Genomic DNA, 6,000 nt, shown 5'->3' on the forward strand with positions numbered 1-6,000 from the left:
TGCTATTGGTCAGTGCAGACGTGGCAATAACCCTCTGGTATCAACCAAGTGCCTGGGATGGATGTTGGAAGTAGTTTCTACATCCTCCATGTGAACACTCTGATTTATAACTGAGTGTTTGGCAAGGCAAGATCCCGCATGGAATGAAGACAGAAAATCCTCATAGAAGTCAGGGCATAGCACTGGAATCCAAGGACCAAGTCTTCTCTACACAAGAGACAGCAGCAAGAGGCAACAATAAAGAATATGGTGCTGCAATCCTTAGGATTGATGCAGAATAACCTCCTTTGGCTCTAGTTAATCCTGCCTGTCACGATGAACTTCTGATACAATGACAGTGGAAAGAAAGTTGGTTCCCAAAGTTGCTGACAACACGTTTAAGGGCACCAGAAAGGCAGTGTGGGAGATGTTCTGTGCCTTGAGGTAACGGAAATGACTTGTGAAGGAGCCTGTGCAGAAGCAGTTTGACAACTCAACAGAAATAACCAAGGGAAGCCACCTGGCTTGACTTAGTTAATGGAACAAGACCTAGTGCCATGTTGGTTCTACCACTGGCCTTTGTTTTCCGATTGATACTAGATACTGAGTATGTTATTACATTTTAATTCCAAGGGCAGACCCTATAATGGCCTCTGTGCTTAGTCATCCATCACTCATTTCCCCTGCCTGCCCTGTTCTTACTCATTGACCTCAACTGAGGAGGAAATACCAACACATGTCTGTCCAGATGCAGATGGAGAGGGCTCTGCATTCATCTTGGGATTGCACCGCCTCGTGTCTCAGTACCAGGATAGCGGAGCTTCCTCTAATCATGAAACTCGGATCAAGGTGCTCAGTGGAGAGACATTTCAAAGCATAATCTGCCCTCATAGAGTCCGGTCAGAGCATTCACCTTCGTCTGCTCCCCACTCTCCTTCATCTCCAGCTCTAGACACTCTCGGTGCTGACTTCGGTACTTGTTCTTCTGTCTGCTCTCAATTTATAGTTGGCGTTAGACTCACTCCATTGCCACGAATGGGGTAACAGCTCCTTTTCCACCATTAGAGACGTAGTGAAAGACGTAAGTATTTCTGGAAGAATTCCTTGGGTTGAAACTTACGAGTGGTTTGGTATGGTGGCGGTAGTAGGATTCTTGGAGTCATTAAACACCCCCCTTTCACTGGACAATTGGGTAACCAGACCCCAACCACTTTGCTTTTCCCTCTTCACTTAAGATGGGGAGGAGAAATCCTCTCTAATTACTCGATTGTGGCAAGGATATATCTCTCACCTAATTCTTATTTCTTTGGTATCTACCCTAGGCTAGAAATTGTGCTGGCAATGGGGAGAAGGAGATTGAAGACTTCATTCCCATCTTCAGGACAATATGACCTGCATAGGACAGAGTGGAAATGGCAAAAAAGAAAATTTTGACTGAGAGTCTTCTGGGAGTGCATGCCACAATCAGGTAGAGCACCCAGAAGGAGATGAGAAAATAGCAGCCAGTAAATGTCCGATAAAGGATAAGAGATCTTTATTTCATGAACCCAAAATGACTAATATTAGACACTTTCCTGAGCATAAGGACAGATAGAATAGGAAAGCGCTCAGTGTCTAAAGCTACGACGGGAAGATGCAGAGATTCCATCTCGTTCCCCTTGGTCACACCCAAAGCTGAGCCTGCACAGAACTAGCATGCAACCCATCCAGTTTAATATTTCCTTTCATTCCCCTCAGATGACATGCGCCAGAGATGGAACTAAATACCTCAGCGCGCTTCGCTACAGAACCTTGTGCTAGGCCAGTGGTTCTCAACCTTCCTGATGCTATGACCCTTTCATACAGTTCCTCAGGTTGTGGTGACCCCCGGCTATAAAATTATTTTCATTGCTACTTCATCACTGTCATTTTGCTACTGTTATGAATCAGGCAGCCCCTGTGAAAGGGTCATTCGGTCCCCAAAGGGGTTGCGACCCACAGGTTGAGAACCGCTGTGCTAGGCCATGGTTCACCATGCCTAGAGGGAGTGATGAGGAGGTTGCGGTGAAATGAGGAGGGCCAAAACTGGGGTCCTAGTGTGACTTTTGATGCTGATGGTGAGACATGGCTAGGTCACCCCACCTCTCTGAATCTCAACTGAAAAATGACCAGCACGGATGGGCCCCAAACCATGGAAGGTAAAAACTCATTGCCCTCAAGACAATTCCGACAGATGGTCAATTCTGACTACTGCACCCTCTCTATCGGACAGAGTAGACTCTCCAAAGCTGCAAATCTTGATGAAAGCAAACTGCCACATCTTTCTCTTGGGGAGGGCCTGGTGGGTTCCAACTGCCGATCTTCCAGTACACACCTGAGTGCTGAACCACTGTGCCACCGGGGCTACCACGAAGAAGGGAGAATGATAGCACATTTATATGCATCCGAATGTAATTCGCTTAGGGAAAATGTACACAGTTTCAGATCACCAGGCCCTGTCGTCAGAGATTCTGATTTCATGGTCTGGGGCGGGCCTTTGAGAAGTAAGGACCAAAACATGAGGAGATCAATGTACAGTGAACCCTCGCCACTTCGCGCTTCGACTTCCGCGGCTTCACTCTATCGTGGTTTTTGCGTAACAGCGCATGCTCTGTCATTACTGCCACTGATTGGCTCATACTGTACACGCTTGATGCCATAAATAATAAATGATAATTGTAACGTCCAAATGTTTTACTGTATTTTCCCTTTTTCGTTTAATAAATTGGGTAATACGAGTGTAATGGTGACTAAAGGGTGTTTTTTCATGTCCTCTATGCTCTAACTACAAAAATATTTGATTTACAAATAAGGAATCCTACTTCGTGGAATTTCATTTATCACGGTAGGGTTTAGAACTGATTAACCGCGATAAACAAGGGTTCACTGTACACCTATTTTATCACAGCACTATTCATAAGAGCCAAATCAGGAAAGGTGTACATCAGGGTTGTATCCTCTCACCGTACTTATTCTGTCTGTAGGCTGAGCAATTCATGAGAGACACTGGATTATATGAAAAAGAATCCGGTGTCAGGATCAGAGGAAGGCTTATTAACAATCTATGATATGCAGATAATACAACCTTGTTGGCTGAAAAATGAGAAGAACTTGAATCACTTGATGATGAAGATCAAGGAGTGCAGCCTTCAGTATGGATTATAACTCAATGTAAAGAAGGCCAAAATCCTTCGGGACCAATAGGACCAACAGGGCACATCCTGATACGTGAAAACAGATGGAAGTTGTCAAGGATTTTGCTCGTGGAAGCAGCAGTCAGGAGATCAAGTGACCCATGACACCGGGCATATCTGCTGCACAAGACCTCTTTAAAGTGTTAGAAATCAGGGAAGTTACCTTTGAGGACTAGGGTGAGCCTGGTCCAAGTCATAATATTTTCAATGGCCTCATGTACATGTGAAGGGTGGACATTGAATACGGAAGACCACGGGAGAACCTACGCATTTGAATTGTGGTGCTGCCTAAGAACATGGAAAGTACACAACTGCCAAAAGAACAGAGACACCAATCTTGGAAGACGTACAGCCAGAGTGCTCCTTAGAGGCAAGGATGGGGAGACTTTGTCTCGTATATATTGTGACAGGAGAGACCAGTGCCTGGAAAAGGGCATCCTGTTCAGTGGAAGTAGTAGGGCAGCGAGAAAGAGGACCGCCTTCACGGAGATGGGTTGACCTTGGAGCGGCAGCTATGAGCTCAGCATAGCAACCATGATGAAGAGGGCAGAGGACCTGTCAGTGTTCCATTCTGTGGTGCAGAGGGTCACTGTGAACCATAGTCAACTTGATGGCACTGAACAACGTTCACAAAGAGCACAAACATGGAAGTAACCGGGATGCATGCGTGTAGGTGGAAGAATGGCTACATGAACTTCGGTGTGTACATACAATGGAATACTATGCATCACTAAAGAATAAGGCTAAAACTGTCAAGCACCTCGGGCCTGGACAAATTTGGACAATATTATGCCGAGAGAAGTTAGTCACTCCCATAAAGACAAATACTGTAGGAGACTACAGTATGAGAGATGAAATGGTTTTCATGCCAAAAGAAACAGATTTTGATAGTTACAGAGAAGAAAGGCAAGCGGGGGGGCTATCAGGGAGGAAGAAAACAGATAAATACAAATTATAACATTTTAAAAAAGCATATGCCTTTGAAACGCACAATATGCCAGACATTCATATGTCTATGGACCGGGTGCTGAGAAATATTGGCTAGAAAATCGAAGAGTCTATGTTTTGTGACAATTGATTACAGGGGTTGTTTATGAGGTGTCATTGGGTTGGTTCTGACCCATAGCGACCCCATGTATAACTGAAACACTGGTCGTGCGCCATCCTCACAACTGTTCCCAAGTTTGAGCCCATTGTTGCCCGGCTGGTGTAAGGGCTTCCTCTTTTTCGCTGTCCTACTTTCCCAAACACGGGGTCCCTTTTCTAGGATGAGTCTCTCCTGATATAGCATGTCCAAAGTAGGTCAGATGAAGTCTTGCCATCCTTGCTTCTAAGAAGCATGCTGGCTGTACTTCCACGAGAGCTTTATTTGTTCTTTTGCAGCCATGGTACCTTCCAGATTCTTTGCAACACTGCCGTGTGTCGGCTCTTCTGCAGTTTTCCTTAGTCAATGTCGCATGTCACAAAGCAACGCTATTACTTTGAAGACTAGGGTGCGCCTGACCCAAGCCATGGTATTTTCAATCACTTCATACACATGCGAAAGTTGGACCCTGGTTACAATTACAGCTTGGTTAACACTTAACTTCGGCAATTCAATGAAAAATTCATTCACCATATGGAAGGCCATGCCAGTTCCTAATGATCAGTCGATGCAGTTCTGTCAAAAGTGAGCAAACAATATCCTATGATAGCAATTGCACACGGACTAGAGGTACCTAAAGGGAAGGATTGATGGGTACTTGGAGTTTGTCTCACCAGTTTACACATCTCCACTCTTCTGGATTGCAGCGAAGCTCTGAGACACTCCATAGGGCAGTATGTCCTCTCGGATGCTTTTGTTGGAGATTTATGGCCTTGGGAAGCCTGGTTAGTTTAGATAAGCTTCAGACTCCCAAATGCTTGCCCAAACCATTTAAACTTTATACTTCACTACTTCTTAGGAAGATTGAAACCCCTATCGTTGTAGAGGCAGTCTCTGACTGTGACTTATGCCTCACAGTTTAAAAAAGAGCTCTCCTTTCATTATTAGAATCACTCTGCACTGGCTCTGCTTGTACTATATACTCACTCTACTAGATTAACAGGTGCAAGATCTATGAAAATTATGTTTGATCAGGGGACTAATAGGTGACTGGATTCCAGGAATTTCCTTGTGTGAATGGAACATATAAACCCAATCCCTTCTCAATGCAGATATTTAATAATAAATTGCTAGGATGTCATACACACAAAAGCATTTAATGGTGTGACTCATAACAAGCTACGGATAACTTTGGAAAGAATGGGAATTTCAGAACTTTTTACTGTGCTTATATGGAACCTGTATATGGATCAAGGGGCAGTTGTGCCATTGGAAGAAGTGAATACTGTATGGTTTGAGACTAGGAAGAGTGTGTATCTGTGTTGTATCCTCTCACCATACATATTGTATCTTCATGCTGAGAAAGGAATCAGAGAAGATGGATTTTATGAGGAATAATATGGTATCCGGATTAGAGGAAGGCTGTTAAAGACCTGCAATATGCAGATGATATCACCTTGCTTGCTGAAATCGAGGAGGACTTGAAACACTTATTGATGAAGATCAAAGATTGAAGCCTTCAGTATGGATTACTACTAAATATAAAGAAATCAATAATCCTCACTACTGGACCAATAGATAACTTCATGATAAGTGGAGAAAAGGGTGAAGTTTTTAAGGATTTTATCCCACTTGGACCCACAATCAATGCTCACAGAAGCAGCAGTCAGGAGATCAAATGACACATTGCCTTGGGTAAATCTGCTGCACACGACCTCTTTGAAG

General features: G+C 44.1%; 1 protein-coding gene across 1 annotated transcript in view; it reads right to left on the bottom strand.

The window, feature by feature from the left end:
• Nucleotides 1-6,000, bottom strand: part of CPNE4 (copine 4) — a 521,121-nt gene that overhangs the window by 84,518 nt on the left and 430,603 nt on the right. The gene's annotated exons all lie outside the window — the stretch shown is intronic.

This window comes from Echinops telfairi, unplaced genomic scaffold (genome assembly GCF_000313985.2).
Source record: "Echinops telfairi isolate 266 unplaced genomic scaffold, ASM31398v2 ScPeMD7_7420;HRSCAF=8458, whole genome shotgun sequence".
Lineage (NCBI taxonomy): Eukaryota > Metazoa > Chordata > Mammalia > Afrosoricida > Tenrecidae > Echinops > Echinops telfairi.